This window comes from Leucoraja erinacea, chromosome 36, assembly GCF_028641065.1.
Source record: "Leucoraja erinacea ecotype New England chromosome 36, Leri_hhj_1, whole genome shotgun sequence".
In the NCBI taxonomy this organism is placed as follows: domain Eukaryota; kingdom Metazoa; phylum Chordata; class Chondrichthyes; order Rajiformes; family Rajidae; genus Leucoraja; species Leucoraja erinaceus.
The window spans coordinates 802501-820763 of NC_073412.1; the positions used below are offsets into that span (position 1 = coordinate 802501).

General features: G+C 53.1%; 1 protein-coding gene across 4 annotated transcripts in view; it reads right to left on the bottom strand.

The window, feature by feature from the left end:
* Positions 1–18263, bottom strand: part of LOC129713648 (leucine-rich repeat and immunoglobulin-like domain-containing nogo receptor-interacting protein 1) — a 124038-nt gene that overhangs the window by 74495 nt on the left and 31280 nt on the right. For 3 of the 4 annotated variants that reach the window (XM_055662858.1, XM_055662856.1, XM_055662855.1), the window contains exon 1: positions 1–152. This exon is cut by the window's left edge and continues 89 nt beyond it. The exons of the other annotated variant lie outside the window; for it this stretch is intronic. The gene's annotated coding sequence lies outside the window, so the exon portion shown is untranslated. Of the gene's footprint in view, positions 153–18263 lie in introns of those variants that run through there. 4 annotated transcript variants of the gene reach the window in all.

Consider the following 18263-nt stretch of genomic DNA (forward strand, 5'->3'; position numbering starts at 1 on the left):
GCTCAGCTCAGCTCAGCTCAGGCTAACGTGACGGCTCGGTGAGAGGCGAGGACCAGCAAACCCGCCCGCTGTTGCACCAACCCAACCCGCCCGCAATCCGCAGTCCCACACAATCCACACTCCACCCGCTGGATGCCGGACCCCGCTAGCCGGTGGCCAGAGACACAGAGACACAGAGACACAGAGAGACACTGCTCCCCGTCTCCCCCCTCTCCCTCCTTCCCCCCGAGGATACACACGGTAACCTTGGCTCAGCCCGGCACAGCCCGCATGGGGCGCTGACAGTCCCGCTAGTTCACCCCCTCTCCCACCCCCTCACCCCCCCCCCCAGCGCTGCCCCCCTCCCCAAACAGTGCCCGGCACCGCCAACCCGCCCGGTATACTCAAGCTCAAGCTCAAACCATTCCTCCCTTTCCCAATCCCACCCTCCCCCACCAAATACACCCCCCCCCACCCCCCATTTTTTACCCCTTACACACCACCCTCCCCCATACCCCCCAATACCCCCCCCCCCCTCCCCCACCACCCAATACCCCCCCCCCCCATACACCCCTCCCCCCCCTACTTTACCCCCCCATACACCCCCCCCCAATACACCCCTCCCCCCATATACACCCCTCCCCCCAATACACACCCCTACACCCCCCCATACACCCCTCCCCCACCCCCTTTACCCCCCAATACACCCCTCCCCCAATACACCCTTTACCCCCCCAAAATACACCCCTCCCCCCAATACCCTCTCGCCCCAATACAACACCCCTCCCCCCATACACTCCCCCTACACCCCTCCCCCATACACCCCTCCCCCATACACCCCCCCTAATATACCCCTCACCCCTACCCCCCCCAATACACCCCTCCCCCCCAATACACCCCACCCCCAATACACCCCTCACCCCCAATACACCCCTCACCCCCTACACCCCCCCAATACACCCCCCCCCCCAATACACCCACCCCTCCCCCCCAATACACCCCTCCCCCAATGCACCCCTCCTCCCAATACACCCCTCCCCCAATACACCCCTCCCCCCCACACACCCCTCCCCCCACACACCCCTCCCCCCAATACACACACCCCTCCCCCCACACACACCCCCCCCCCCATACACCCCTCCTCCCCAATACACCCCTTCCCCCAATACACCCCTCCCCCACATACACCCCTCCCCCCCATACACCCCTCCCCCATACACCCCTCCCCCCAACACCCCTACACCCCTCCCCCATCCCCCAATACACCCCTCCCCCCATACACCCCTCCCCCAATACACCCCCTCCCCCCCAATACACCCCTCCCCCCAATACACCCCCTCCCCCAATACACCCCTCCCCCCCACATACACCCCTTCCCCCAATACACCCCCTCCCCCCATACACCCCTCCCCCAATACACCCCTCCCCCCAATACACCCCCCCCAATACACCCCCTCCCCCCAATACACCCCTCCCCCCATACACCCCTCCCCCCAATACACCCCTCCCCCCAATACACCCCTCCCCCAATACACCCCTCCCCCCAATACACCCCTCCTCCCCCAATACACCCCTCCCCCAATACACCCATCCCCCCCCCCACTCCCCCCTACACCCCCAATCCACCCCCCCCCAATCCCCCCACAGGAGTCCATTCATTCTTTACAACCCCCCCCCTTCACCCGAGTGGAAGCAAGTGATGGACATGAACCAACACAGTTGAGCTGAGTGAAGGTCGGGCACATTTTACTCTTTCAAGCGTTGTTCATTGATAAGAAAGTTGTGAGATGGGGAGAGGGTAACTCTATCAATATACTGTCACCTTGAAGAGGGGGGGGCACGAGAAACTGCAGGTGCTGGAATCTGGTCATCAGAGGGTCAGGCAGCATCTGTGGATGGAGAGGTCCATTCTTCAGGCTGAAACATTGTCTGTACATTCCCTCCGTATCCCTGCAGCAGTCCCAGATGACCAAAGGCACGATGACCCTCGATGGAGAAGAGGAGAGAGGGCCTCACCTTTACATCAGAGTCCAGGTCATGATTGAGGAGATGAGGAGTCAAGAAATCTCTTCACTGGGAGAGAGTGTGTTGGCAATTGCAGGCAGACATGATGGCAGGTTTTATGGACAGGAGCGTTGGAGGGATATGGGGAAGAGAGCAGCAAATGGGACGAGCCCCAATACTCTAGACCAGCAGCTTATTACTCTGTCAGTCTCATTCACCCTTCACAAAATTTCATCCACCCTCGAGTAAATTTTCTTGTTTTTTGGTAATTTTCGTTATTCCCCCGTGTATAATTTTACATATAATTTATTTTGTCACATCAGCAAAAAAAAAAATTAACTCATTTACCCCCAAATAATTTCATTCACCAGTTTAAGAAACACTGGTCTAGATCACCAAGGTCCTGGTTATTGTTCAATAGACAATAGGTGCAGGAGTAGAGGCCATTCGGCCCTTCGAGCCAGCACCGCCATTCAATGTGATCATGGCTGATCATCCCCAATCAGTACCCCGTTCCTGCCTTCTCCCCATATCCCCTGACTCCGCTATCTTTAAGAGCCCTGTCTAGCTCTCTCTTGAAAGCATCCAGAGAACCGGCCTCCACCGCCCTCTGAGGCAGAGAATTCCACAGACTCACCACTCTCTGTGAGAAAAAGTGTTTCATCGTCTCTGTTCTAAATGGCTTACTCCTTATTCTTAAACTGGGGCCCCTGGTTCTGGGCACCCCCAACATCGGAAACATGTTTCCTGCCTCTAGCGTGTCCAAACCCTTAACAATCTTATATGTTTCAATGAGATCCCCGCTCATCCTTCTAATCTCCAGGGTGTACAAGCCCAGCTGCTCCATTCTATCAGCATCTTCAACTCATTGGCCTTCTCCCTTCCAAACCAGATGAAAGTGTTAACGTTGGGACTTGATCTCCCGTTCCTCTCTTCACAGATGCTGCCTGACCTGCTGAGAACTACCAGCATTTTCCTAGCGTTACTCTGGCTGTTCTGCTCCTGCAGTGTTTAGGTTTTACACAAAGGAAGGCAGTGGGTTGGTCGGTAGCTGGTGCCCAAGCACTATGCTGCAGGGGCATGTTGCCAGCCCAGCCAGCTGCTTCATGAATTACCTTGCCTCCTTCAGCAGGTCAACTAACTCGTGCTTACTGCTGATTGCACAATGTTGAGTTCCACTTGCAGCTTCTCCAACCATGAAGATCCCGCTCCTGCCTTCAGCAAGAGCGCTCATGATACAGAGACACAAAACGATGAGAGGTCAGGATAGGGTAGGTAGCCACTCGCAGTTTCCCACGGGAATGCTGTCCAAAGCTAGTGGCCAAAGTTTTAAGGTGAGATTTGAAAACAAAGAATGTAGAATGCAGACCAACACATCACAGTACCAGGCCCTTCAGCCCACTATCTCTGTGCTAACCACAATGTCAAATTACAGTAATCCAACTGCCTGCATATAGTCTGTATCCTTGTAATCACATGTGGTCTCTAAATGCCCCAAAACATTGCTGTTGTACGTGTCTCCAAGACCACCACGGCAGCATGTTCCATGCACCCACCACGCTCTGTGTACAAACAGTCCTCACCCACATCTCCTCCAAACTGTTGCCTTGAAGCGATGCCCCTCTAGATGAATTTATTTCAGCAGCTGACCTCTCAGGATTTGACATACTTCACTCCTCAGCCTCTGTCACAGGTGAGATAGTCAGAGATGTACAGGTGCAGAAAGCAGAGCGGTTTTAAGGTGCAATTATTGAGCAGTCGAGGCGGCTGTGGGCCGGCAGGCCGTTGCTGTGCGGAATTTTTAAACACGGTCAGTTTTTCGGAGCCCGCGCGATGTCGGGACCAGCTCCGCACAACTACATACGGCTCCGGCGATCGAAGTGGGACCGGCCCCGCGAGGCCGTACGTCTCAAGCGACCACGTTAGGTCGCGCTTGCCGCATGGAGTCGCATGCTGGTGGGACCGGCCCTTTACACTTCAAAGCAATAGGTAAGAAAGCACCAACACCTCTACTTCCTGAGAAGGCTTAGTAGGTTTGGTATGCCCCCAACAACCCTCACCAACTTCCACAGATAGGTCACACAAAGCATTTTAGTGAAATGCATGGTTGATTTGGGAACTGCTCCATCCAAGACCACAAGAAGATGCAGAGTTGTGGATGTGGCCACACACCGTCACACATTGACTCAATCTATACCACGCTGCCTCGGCAAGGACCAGTCTCTTTCTGGTCCACCCCCCTCTTCTCCCCTCTCCCATCAGACAAGAGATACAAATGTTTGAGGATGCAAAGCTCCAGATTCAGGGACAGTTTCTTCCCGGCTGATATCAGACAACTGAACGTTTCTCCCATCAGCTCGAGTGCTGTCCTGACCTCTCATCTACCTCATTGGAGATCTGTGGACTATCTTTAATCAGACTTCATTTTGCACTCGATGTCTAAAGGGGTTGGACAGGCTAGTTGCAGGAAGATTGTTCCCGATGTTGGGGAAGTCCAGGACAAGGGGTCACACAGTTTAAGGATAAGGGGGAAATCTTTTAGGACCGAGATGAGGAAAACATTTTTCACACAGAGAGTGGTGAATCTGTGGAATTCTCTGCCACAGATGGTAGTTGAGGCCACAGTTCATTGGCTATATTTACGAGGGAGTTAGATGTGGCCCTTGTGGCTAAAGGGATCAGGGGGTAACCCTTTATACTTTTGTGATGATGTATATTCATTTCTTTGACCAGATCTTTTCTCTGCACCTCCGCACACAGGACAATAGATCAAACTAAACTAGAATCCAGAGGATTGGTACAATGTGTTTTTTTAACTCTCTGACTGGGATATAAAGATATCTAGAGGTGGTGAGACCATTGGCCACAGTTGTGGTCACAGCACAACAGAGGCTGGTGAATCTGTGGAATTCATGGCCACAGATGGCTTTGGAGGCCAAGTCATTGGGTATGTTCAAAGCGGATATTGGTACGTTATTGATTACTAAGGGCATCAGAGGTTACGGGGAGAAGGCAGGAGAATGGAATTGGGAAGGAGATAGTTCGGCCATGATTGAATGGCGTAGTAGATGCAATGTCTTGTAGAAACATAGAAACATAGACAATAGGTGCAGGAGTAGAGGCCATTCGGCCCTTGGAGCCTGCACCATTCGCCATTCAATATGATCATGGCTGATCATCCAACTCAGTATCCCGTACCTGCCTTCTCTCCATACCCCCTGATCCCTTTAGCCACAAGGGCCACATCTAACTCCCTCTTAAATATAGCCAATGAACTGTGTGGCCTCAACTACCTTCTGTGGCAGAGAATTCCACAGATTCATCACTCTCTGTGTGGGAAAAAAAATGTTTTTCTCATCTCGGTCCTAAAAGATTTCCCCCTTATCCTTAAACTGTGACCCCTTGTCCTGGACTTCCCCAACATCGGGAATAATCTTCCTGCATCTAGCCTGTCCAACCCCTTAAGAATTTTATAAGTTTCTATAAGATCCCCCCTCAATCTTCTAAATTCTAGCGAGTACAAGCCAAGTCTATCCAGCCTTTCTTCATATGAAAGTCCTGACATCCCAGGAATCAGTCTGGTGAACATTCTCTGTACTCCCTCTATGGCAAGAATGTCTTTCCTCAGATTAGGAGACCAAAACTGTACGCAATACTGTGGTCTTATTGGTTCAGGATTGGTGTGGCAAATATCTCTGTACAAAGTCAGGCATAACTCACCCACCTCTAACCTCTTGGGATGCAAACTGGAACCGATAAATCTTGGGATATATAAACAGAGAACGTTTGACATGCCAGTCAGAGGTCAACGGAGTGGGATTTAATTTCAGGTCGATAACCTTTCATCAGAGATTCCCAGTACTTTCTGCTTATATTTCAGATTACTCAGGGTATTCTGCAGTTGATCTTTTTCTTGTTGGTGTTGAAGGGATATTAAACAACGTCACGTGATTCTAGTTACATCAGAGCCATGCATGACCCAACAGAAGAGGCGGAAAGTGCCCAGATACCGTGACACCATGAACTCCTCTCAAACCTCAGGCAGTGGCAGAGAAGATCCAATTTCAATTCATTTGACAGACTGTTTTAAATACCCCAGAAACCACATTGGGATATGTAGAAAAAAAAATGGGCTTAATTAATTACAATAATGAATTAAAGATGATGAACTGACATGCTAATTGATAAACTTAATGTTATGTTAATTTTAGACAATTGGGAGAGGAGGAGATGATGGGTCAAACAAAGGGCCACTAAATGCCACACACACACACACACGCACACGTGCACACACACACACACACACACGCACGCGCACGCACACACGCACACACGCACACGCACACACACACACACGCGCACACGCACGCACACGCACGCACGCACACACACACACACGTGCACACGCACACGCACACACACACACACACGCAACGCACGCACACACACACACACACACAAGTGCACACACACACGCACACACACACACACACACGCACGCACGCACGCACGCACACACACACACACACACACACACACACGCACACACACAGTGGTACAGCACAGAAACAGGCCCTTCTGCCCATCACATCCATGCCAACCCTTTTACCCATCTACACCAAATCCATTTGCACTCACATTGGTCCATATTGTTCCAGGCCTTGCGTATTGAAATGTCCTTATAACTGTTCCTGAAACATAGTAATTGTGTTTAATTCAAACTCCTGGGACCAAGTTGCAGATAATAATCACTCTCTACATCTAAACCGAAACGTTCTCCTCAGATTCCCTTTCCCATGCATCTTGTTGTGGTTGCCTCAACCAAGAGATAAAGATTCTGGCCATCGAACCTGCCCATGTCAGTGGTGGGGTCAAGGGAAGAGCGTTCACGTTGATCGCGGCCCTGTTTCCACCGCCACGTACAAGAGGCGACAAGACAGACACCATTGCGTGCCGATGTCCAGACACGTGGTCAGCTCTGGCCAAACAACTTCTGATCTCGTGCGTGGACTCCATAACAAGAAGATGTCAGGGGTCACTGGTTATGGGGAGAAGGCAGGAGAATGGGGTTAGAAGGGAGAGATAGATTAGCCATGGTTGAATGGGACCAGGTGCCCAGTGAATGGTGACCAGACACACTCCCTCTGCTGCAAAAAGTAGTAATCACTGCCCAGTCCATCATCGGCTCTGACCTCCCTGCCATCGAGGGGATTTATCGCAGTCGCTGCCTCAAAAAGGCTGGCAACATCATCAAAGACCCACACCATCCTGGCCACACACACATCTCGCCGCTACCTTCAGGTAGAAGGTACAGGAGCCTGAAGACTGCAACAACCAGGTTCAGGAATAGCTACTTCCCCACAGCCATCAGGCTATTAAACTCAACTCAAAGAAAACTCTGAACATTAATAGCCCAGTGCACTTTATCTGATTATTTATATGGCAGGGACCAGTGGACACACTGATCTGTTCTGTATTCACGCCTACAATGTTCTGTTGTGCTGAAGCAAATGCAAGAATGTCATTGTCCAATCTGGGACACATGACAACAAACTCCCTTGAATCTTGAATCTTGCTCCTGTCCTGAGTATACCAGCACTGACAGTGTTAGCTGCCTTACCTCCTGCTCTATAATAGGACACCATATCAAAGGGCATTTTAAGATCAGATAAAATATATCTACTACATAATCAATGTCTTCTCTCTCTGTTACCTTTTAATAAAATCAATAAGGTTGTTCAAGCAACTGTTTCCCTTCAAGACTTCCATGCTAACTATCCCTTGATCAGCTTTTCTTTCTGGTAATTAGTAAGGATAGCGATGAGAAGTGCCAGGCATTGGTTGTGGACCCTGCCTTGTTACAGTCGGTGGGTGAGATGACACGACGGTGCCGTTACTGACAGCCACATGTTGACTCTGACATCTGGACAGATGTTGCTGAACCTGGGAGTTAGCCACATGTAAAATGTCACTAGGGCAGGATGGACAACGTGAGCTCCAACCAGCTCCCTGTAGCTGTAGTGGATACTGATGTAGACACATAGACCACCATCCCCCCACATAGACCACCACCCCACCCCCCCCACCCCCATCCAACCCCCCCCCCAACCAACCACACCACATCCCCACCCCCCATCACCCACCCCAACCCCCCTCCCATCCCCCCCCCCCCCCACCCCCCCATCGAGACCCTTCTCCAGACTGTAGAGTACTCCATGAACAGTGGCGGACTGGCCAGGGTGTCAGCTTGCCCGATGGCAAGTGGGCCCCCTTTGTTGCCTGGCAACCAATATTTTTAGACCCAGTCCGCCACTGTCCAGGACTAACTAGAAGAGGAAGCTGTGTGGGTAGAGGGGAGATCTTGGAGCGCTGTGGGGTGAGGAGACACTCGGACACTGGAACAGGGGCTTTTATGTGGTGTGGAGAGGCAGGGGTCTTTCTTCGGCTGAGGCCTTGGGTGGTGGTCTCACTGAAGCTGCCCCCCTGTCCCCCTTCCCCCTCCCCCTGCAGGTTAGATGAGCTGCAGTTCCTGGCAGGCTGTGTTATAGAAGGCTCCATGGACCACAGGTTGGAGGATGAGCTGATATTTCCAGGCAGGGCTGCTGCTGCTGCTGCTGCTGCTGCTGCTGCTGCTGCATGGGGCGGGTGGAATGAATCTACACACACTACATACAGCAGAGCGGCAGTGTGTGTACAATGGAACCTCCAAATCATAATGACCGTCATCACGGCTGCAGTCAGTCATCGCTATTGATTTGCTAATTAGAAACAAATTTCCATGAATCTTGGGCACGCTGTTTACACAGGAAAACAAGCTCCTTCAGAGCCATTATTCTTGGAGAAAATAAGTGTCTCTCAGACAAATTACAGGCTGCCTCGCTTATTATTGCTTCTGCAGCTCAGGGTGTGAATTATATCACCTTTCGCAGGCCTCCTGTGCCACCTTATCTGTGCAATTACGCTGCATCTTGAGATTCCCAGATTCCCAGCCCCGTGCGGTGAGCAGTTTCACACTGAGCCGGGCGGAATCCTGGGCCTGGGATTGTCGGCTCAGTCACTGAGCGAGACCCGTCGTACAGTAGAAACGCAGCAAAACAACGCTCCAGGTGTGAGGGGCAGGTGTGTGTGGGGGGGTGGGGACAGGTGTGTGTGGGGGGGGGGGGTGGGGGTGGGTGTGTGTGGGGGGGGGCAGGTGTGGTGTGTGGGGGGGGGACAGGGTGTGTGTGTGGGGGGGGGGACAGGTGTGTGTGGGGGGGGGGACAGGTGTGTGTGGGGGGGGGGCAGGTGTGTGTGGGGGGGGTGGGCAGGTGTGTGTGTGGGGGGGGGACAGGTGGGTGTGTGGGGGGGGGGCAGGTGTGTGTGGGGGGCACAGGTGTGTGTGGGGGGGGGGACAGGTGTGTGTGTGTGGGGCAGGGGTGTGTGGGGGGGGCAGGTGTGTGTGTGGGGGGGGCAGGGTGTGTGTGTGGGGGGGGGACAGGTGTGTGTGTGGGGGCAGGTGTGTGTGGTGTGGGGGGGGGCAGTGTGTGTGGGGGGGGCACAGGTGTGTGCAGGTGTGGGGGGGGCACAGGTGTGTGTGTGTGTGTGTGGGGGGGCAGGTGTGTGTGGGGGGCACAGGTGTGTGGGGGGGGGGCACAGGTGTGTGTGTGTGGTGTGTGGGTGGGGCCACAGGGGTGTGTGTGTGGGGGGGGGGGGACAGGTTTGTGTGTGGGGGGGGACAGGTGTGTGTGTGGGGGGGGGGCAGGGTGTGTGGTGTGGGGGGGGGACAGGTGTGTGTGACGGGTGTGTGTGGGGGGGACAGGTGGGGGGGGGTGTGTGGGGGGGGGGCAGGTGTGTGTGGGGGGGGGGCAGGTGTGTGGGGGGGGGACAGGTGTGTGGGGGGGGCGGGACAGGTGTGCAGGGGGGGGGTGTGTGGTGGGGGGGGGGGTTGTGTGTGGGGGGGGGTGGGGGGGTGGGGGGGGGGGCAGCAGTGTGTGTGGGGGGGGGGCAGCAGGTGTGTGTGGGGGGGGGCAGGTGTGTGTGTGGGGGGGGGACAGTGTGTGTGTGGGGGGGGGGAACAGGTGTGTGGGGGGGGGGTGTGGGTGGGGGGGGGCCAGGTGTGTGGGGGGGGGGGTGTGTGGGGGGGGGACAGGTGTGTGTGGGGGGGGGTGGTGTGGGTGGGGGGGGGGGGGGGGGGGGGGGGGGGGGTGTGGGGGGGGGTGTGTGTGTGTGGGGGGAGTGGGTGGGTGGGGGGGGTGAGGGTGTGTGGGGGGGGGGTGTGGGTGTGTGGGGGGGGGGGGTGGGGGGACAGGTGTGTGTGGGGGGGGGGGGGGGGGGGGGACAGTGTGTGTGTGGGGGGGGGGGCAGGGTGTGGTGTGGGGGGGGGGGGGCAGGTGTGTGTGGGGGGGCACAGTGGTGTGGTGGGGGGGCAGGGGTGTGTGTGTGGGGGGGGGGCAGGTGTGTGTGGGGGGGGGGCAGGTGTGTGTGTGGGGGGCAGGTGTGGGGGGGGGGGGCAGGTGTGTGTGTGGGGGGGGGGGGGTGGGGGGTGGGGGTGGGGGGGGGGGTGCAGTGTGTGTGTGGGGGGGGGGGCAGGGGTGTGTGTGGTGGGGGGGCAGGTGTGTGGGGGGGGGCAGGGGGGGGGGCAGGGTGTGTGGGGGGGGGGGTGTGGGGTGTGGGGGGGGGGGGGGGCAGGTGTGGGGGGGGGGGCAGGTGTGTGGTGTGGGGGTGGGCAGGTGTGTGTGGTGGGGGCAGGTGGTGTGGGGGGGGGGGCACAGGTGGTGTGGGGGGGCAGGTGGGTGGGGGGGGGCAGGTGTGTGGGGGGGGGGGGGGTGGGTGTGTGGTGGGGGAGGGGGGGGGGGGTGTGGGTGGGGGGCAGGGGGGTGGGGGGGGGGGCAGGTGTGTGTGTGGGGGGGGGGGTGGGTGTGTGTGGGGGGGGGCAGGTGTGTGTGTGGGGGGGGGGCCAGGTGTGTGGGGGGGGCAGGTGTGTGGGTGGGTTGGGGGCAGGTGTGGGTGTGTGGGGGGGGGGGGGGGGGGGGGGGGGGGGGGGGGACAGGTGTGTGTGTGGGGGGGGCAGGTGTGTGGGGGGGCAGGGGGGCACAGGTGGTGTGTGTGGGGGGGGGGCAGGTGTGTGTGGGGGGGGGGGCACAGGTGTGTGTGTGGGGGGGGGCAGGTGTGTGTGGGGGGAGGGGGGGGGGGGGTGGTGTGTGGGGGGGGCAGTGTGTGTGAGGGGGGGGGGGCAGGTGTGGGGGGGGGGGGGTGGGGGGGGGGCACAGGTGTGTGTGGGGGGGGCAGGTGGGGGGGGGGTGGTGGGGGGGGCACAGGTGTGTGTGGGGGGGGGCAGGTGTTGGGGGGGGGGACAGGGGTGGGGTGGGGACAGGTGTGGGGTGTGTGGGGGGGGACAGGTGGGGGGGGGGGCAGGTGTGGGGGTGGGGACAGTGGGGTGTGTGTGTGGGTGGGGGCAGGTGTGGGGGAGAGCGCGGCGATGCAGCCAGGTAAATCCCCAGGTGAGGCAGACGGACAGGTGTGTACAATCTCCAGTTGTACAAAGAAGGAGCTGCCACAAACAACAAGGTGAAGTGGAGCAGGTCATTCATTGAGTGGTGTAGATTGAGAATAGATATTGCCCAGGGTACCTCCCTGAGTCTATGTCACCATGGTAACGGGAGATGGGAAAGCAGCTCACCTCAGGGTTGGGGTCTGGCAACTGGGCTGCACACCCTCCGCTCAAGCCCATTGTAGAGTCAGTCACAGTGATGGCCCTTCAGCCCATCTAGTCCGTGCCAACAAACAGCTAACAACGGCCTGCTTCCCTTATCATTGTTACATTTCTGCACATCTTTCATTCATTGTTCTTGATCTCTCTACATCACCGTTTATCCCTTGTTGCCCTTATCCCTAACCAGTCTGAAGAAGGGTCTCGCCCCGAAACATCGCCCATTCCTTCTCTCCAGAGACGCTGCCTGTCCCGCTGAGTTACTCCAGCTTTTTGTGTCTCTCTTCAGTTTAAACCAGCATCTGCTGTTCCTTCCCACATATTTATACCAATCCCATTTTATTGTCCCCCACAGACCCCCTCCCTCCGAGATTCTCTCAGCCACTTCCACACTCAGGGGGTCATTCACCCCATAACCTCTGACACCCGTACTAATCTAGAGGTCCATGTACTAATCAAGGGTCAGGCAACATCTGTGGAAAAAAGGAATCGGTGACGGGACCCTTCTTCAGACATTCTTCAGACATTGCAGCATTCTCTCTGTCTAGACTCCCAGACTCCTCAAACAATATCGATGTCATGAGCAGCTCCTCAGCATTTGCAAGACGGGCTCTGCACAGATGATGCTTCATTGACAGAGTATCACGGGATTCTCCATGCTCCTGACCATGTGAAAAACTCAGATAAAGGCTGACCGCTGGCCTCGTGCTGGCCATCAAATACTTTGGCCACAACCTCATGTCAGGGCCTCAGGATAGAAACATAGAAACGCAGAAAATAGGTGCAGCAGTAGAGGCCATTCGGCCCTTCGAGCCTGCACCGCCATTCAATATGATCATGGCTGATCATCCAACTCAGTATCCCGTACCTGCCTTCTCTCCATACCCCCTGATCCCTTTAGCCACAAGGGCCACATCTAACTCCCTCTTAAATATAGCCAATGAACTGTGGCCTCAACTTCATTCTGTGGCAGAGAATTCCACAGATTCACCACTCTCTGTGTGAAAAATGTTTTCCTCATCTTGGTCCTAAAAGATTTCCCTCTTATCCTTAAACTGTGTGACCCCTTGTTCTGGACTTCCCCAACATCGGGAATAATCTTCCTGCATCTAGCCTGTCCAACCCCTTAAGAATTTTGTAAGTTTCTATAAGATCCCCCCTCAATCTTCTAAATTCTAGCGAGTACAAGCCGAGTCTATCCAGTCTTTCTTCATATGAAAGTCCTGACATCCCTGGAATCAGTCTGGTGAACCTTCTCTGTATTCCCTCTATGGCAAGAATGTCTTTCCTCAGATTGGGAGACCAAAACTGTACGCAATACTCCAGGTGTGGTCTCACCAAGACCCTGTACAACTGCAGTAGAACCTCCCTGCTCCTATACTCAAATCCTTAAGCAACACACTCTCTCTCTCTCTCACTCTCTGTACATCTAGTGTTATCTCAAACAGGAGAAATATAACTGGTATACAGTTTGGAGGCCGATCAAAATGTCATTTTTTCATCGATGCTCCATCGAAATTCTCCAGGTGTACGATAAATAACATCACAATCTGGTTTGCAAACACAAGTGCCTAGAACAAAGGGATCTACAGAGAGTGGTGGACACATTGGCTGCTCCACCAGGGGTACTGACCTCCCCTCTATCGAAGGTCCATCACACAGTACTGACCCCCTCACCATCGAAGAGATCTACAGGAGTCACTGCCACAATAAGGCAGCCAGCATCACCAGAGACCCACACCACCTTGGCCACTCTCCCATCTCGCTGCTACCATGGGGAAGAAGGTACATGAGCCTGAAAACTGTGACCTCCAGGTTCAAGAACAGCTTCTTCCCAACAACCATCAGGCTGTTGAACTCTGCACAACACTGAGCTCAGCGACGGTGATCTAACACGGACTGAATCTTTGATCGCCCTGTGGAGTTTAGTTGTACAGAATGATGTTTAGCCAGTATTGCTGTTATTAATTGATTGTATGAAAGATAATTCTATATTTACCTGTGTGTGATTGCAGTAATGGGGCACGTTAAGCTGCAGTTAGTCAGGATGTTGCCATTGCCAATACATATGATAATTACACTCTCTTGACTCTTGTCAAGTGAAGAGAGACAGATGATTGTGTTGTATGGGACCATTAATCCAGATTAGTATGAGGGGCCTGTTCATGTCCAGGCTCCAGTGCAGGACGTGTTGCTCCGAACAGCAGCTGAAATAAATTAAAAGGCCTGTTGATGAATGAATGAATGAATGAATGAATGAATGAATGAATGGTCGGCCCACCTGGCTAATCATCTCTCCTTGTAGTGCTGGGGTGAATAGTTTGCCCACCGCCCCTCACTGTATCTCCCGCACACATCCACCACACGTCCTCATTACATCTGGTTCCTGCTGTGTGCAGTCATCATGAGAGCTTATTAAACATAGTGTGTGTGTTGGGTAGGTGTGTGGCAGCTCCACAGACAGTCCGAGCTGCTTATCACTATACCATGCGTTTATAGATCAAACTAAAGGGCCAGTCCCACTATATTCACAAATTCCCCCGCATTTTCCCCTTGATTCAAACTCGCAGAATGTTCGTAACGAGTCGGTAGATATACCGTAGCGGCTCGTTATACCGGCCGTGGGGACTCAGGGCATCAGGTCAGTCGGGACCTTTTCCCAGCCCGATTAAAAATGTCCACGAGTAAACATAGAAACATAGACAATAGGTGCAGGAGTAGAGGCCATTCGGCCCTTCGAGCCTGCACCATTCGCCATTCAATATGATCATGGCTGATCATCCAACTCAGTATCCCATCCCTGCCTTCTCTCCATACCCCCTGATCCCTTTAGCCACAAGAACCACATCTCACTCCCTCTTAAATATAGCCAATGAACTGTGTGGCCTCAACTACCTTCTGTGGCAGAGAATTCCACAGATTCACCACTCTCTGTGTGTGAAAAATGTTTTTCTCATCTCGGTCCTAAAAGATTTCCCTCTTATCCTTAAACTGTGTGACCCCTTGTCCTGGACTTCCCCAACATCGGGGACAATCTTCCTGCATCTAGCCTGTCCAACCCCTTAAGAATTTTGTAAGTGGTCGGGACAAAAAAAATGGTCGGGATGAAAGAAATTGCAACTTTTTACTCGTCGTGAACATTGTCGTGGAAAGTCGTAGGAGTTTGCAGATCATCACAGTCTTGATTTTATTTTTTAGGTCCTTTAAACTTGGCAAAGGTTTTGAATAAGGTTGTGAAAGTGGGACAGGGTCGTAACGCAGACCAAACTCTCACACGCAGGGACAGTATAGGTCAGACGGTCAGAATGGAGGAACAGCTCCTCAGATTCCATGGGCAGTTCACATAATTCCTTGCCTATCCCTTCTCTCTCCCTGTCACACCCTCACATCTCTCACCATCCCACAGACCACAGGCAGAGCTGGGAACCATCGGCAGGTCAGCCTGCATCTGTGGAAAGAGAAATATTAACTCTGTTTCTCTTTTCCCAAATGCAACCGGACCTGCTGAGCATTTCCTGCGTTTTCTGAAACAGGACAGCCTCCAGATTCTGGGACAGTTTCCTCCCGGCTGTTATCAGGCAACTGAACGATCTTCTCAACAGCCAGAGTGTGGTCCTGACCTCCCATCTACCTCATTGGAGACCTTTGAGCCATCTTGAATCAGATTTCAATGTTACACCTTGCACTGATGGTGTACCCTTGACCCTTGACCTGTCCACTGTGGTCAGCTGGATTGTATCCATGTACAGAGGAGAATCTTCTCTGACTGGACAAAGTCTTCACGTGGCAATATACTAATGTGAACTAATTTACCAGGACATAGTCAATGCTTATTGTGATTAAATAGATCATTCACATAGTGTCACCTCGAGCATCTGGAGAAAACCAGGGATCCAATCACAATTTCAATCTTACAAAGATAATTATTGTCTACAGCAGACCCACCAAACCACGCTGGCAGTAGCAGCCAATTGTGTTTTCCAAGGGCACTCAGTACATGAGCAGAAATGAAAAGGTCAACTGGTTCAGATCAGAGTTGTGAATCCCACTTTGGGTCAATATCCTGTGATGTGGGGATTCACGCTGACGGGGAGAAACGTACTGAGACATGACAGTTGTGTGTGGAGCACACAATGGACACTGTCCGATTTGATTCGCCAATCTTGCTGCTGGATTTCAGAATGTTCTTGTCACAACTCATATAACCATATAACAATTACAGCACGGAAACAGGCCATCTCGGCCCTACAAGTCCGTGCCGAACAACTTTTTTTTCCCCTTAGTCTCACCTGCCTGCACTCATACCATAACCCTCCATTCCCTTCTCATCCATATGCCTATCCAATTTATTTTTAAATGATACCAATGAACCTGCTTCCACCACTTCCACTGGAAGCTCATTCCACACCGCTACCACTCTCTGAGTAAAGAAGTTCCCCCTCATATTACCCCTAAACTTCTGTCCCTTAATTCTGAAGTCATGTCCTCTTGTTTGAATCTTCCCTATTCTCAAAGGGAAAAGCTTGTCCACATCAACTCTGTCTATCCCTCTCAGCATTTTAAAGACCTCTATCAAGTCCCCCCTTAACCTTCTGCGCTCCAGAGAATAAAGAGCTAACTTGTTCAACCTTTCTCTGTAACTTAGTTGTTGAAACCCAGGCAACAACTCTTGCCTGTTTCATTTGGGGTACAGCGTGTACACAGCAGGGCTGCGGGCATTGTCAATATAATGAGTGTTACAGAGACTAGCGGCACAAGATCAGGTTGTCATCCTATAGGGTTGTGTAGCTGGCACATGAGGGGTTAAATGTGGCCACTGTGTGGGGGACTGACGGGGTGTGTGTGAGATTGTTCCACCTCCCAACTCTGAGCAGTCGGAAAGAGCAATAAATGTTCACCATGGTGCTGTCCCTGAGACCCACAACATGATGAATCCAACATCACAGTAGATCCCAGTGTCTGTAACAAGACATCCAAGTCCTCGCCCGCTGCCAACAAACACTGCACTCAAGCATTCCAGCCACACACTCTCTTGTCTTTAGCTGCATTAATCAACTGTTAAACAAGATTGCCATTGAATATTGACAGTGTAAATTGGGAAGGCATACTCCAGGCATGTTGCCCTGGTCATTCCACCCCCTTCACTCCTGCCAGAACCATCTCCTGGTCCCTGGACCCTGGACCTCATCCACTTTGATTCCTCAGTAGCATGAGAATGATGGCACTGCGAGCATGGGCCAAGATGCAGAAACACAGCCGGCTCTTGTCTCTGAGTCACAGGGTCTACTCTGCAAATCCAGGTAGACTCACACCTTCAAGGCCTGTATCCCAGGTAGCCTGGACCCCAGGTAGACTCACACCTTCAGGGCCTGTACTCCAGGTAGACTCACACCTTCAGGGTCTGGACCCCAGGTAGACAATAGACAATAGACAATAGGTGCAGGAGTCGAGGCCATTCGGCCCTTTGAACCAGCACCGCCATTCAATGTGATCATGGCTGATCATCCCCAATCAGTATTTAAGAAGGAACTGCAGATGCTGGAAAATCGAAGGTAGACAAAAGTGCTGGAGAAACTCAGCGGGTGCAGCAGCATCTATGGAGCGAAGGAAATAGGCAACGTTTTGGGCCGAAACCCGGAAGGGTTTCGACCCGAAACGTTGCCTATTTCCTTCAGGGTTTTGATCCGAAACGTTGCCTATTTCCTTCGCTCCATAGATGCTGCTGCACCCGCTGAGTTTCTCCAGCATTTTTGTGTATCCCCAATCAGTACCCCGTACCTGCCTTCTCCCCATATCCCCTGACTGCTATTTTTAAGAGCCCTATCTAGCTCTCTCTTGAAAGTATCCAGAGAACTGGCCTCCACCGCCCTCTGAGGCAGAGAATTCCACAGACTAGAGTGAGTATATCCAGAAAATGTCAGGGATGGGGCTTGGAGTTGAGATACATTCCCTCATTGCAGTGTCAGGGATGGGGCTTGGAGTTGCAATGTCAGGGAAGGCAATAAGCTGAAGCCAATGCAGAATGAATTGCTGTCAGACTGACTGTTGTCAAAATCCCTTTTTAGGTGATTGATTTTAAGGATTTTTCTGTTGAAAGTCGGTGTTTACATTATCCCTCTTCTCAAGGCCAGCATTTCTTCATTGCATCGCCCCAGCAAGACAAAGCCATGGTGTGTTTCTCATTCCAATAACTATTTCTGATCTGCAGCATATGGAGCTGTGGTTTTTTCTGCGGGTCACTGGGTTTCAGAGATCTCTCTATCTTGTTTGACAAGAGGCACTTCATCATTTATCAGCTGACTCTGGCAGAGAATGTTTCAGCTAAACCTCCATTGCCATTCATCAGTGCCTTCCCTAGAAATAAAAACGCATCCTTGGCCCCTTGTATCCAATCTATCTCGTGGCCAAGGGCAATAGCATTGATGTTGGGACATTACAAAACATAGAAATTAGGTGCAGGAGTAGGCCATTCAGCCCTTCGAGCCTGCACCGCCATTCAATATGATCATGGCTGATCATCCAACTCAGTATCCCGTACCTGCCGTTTCTCCATACCCTCTGATCCCCTTGGCCACAAGGGCCACATCCAACT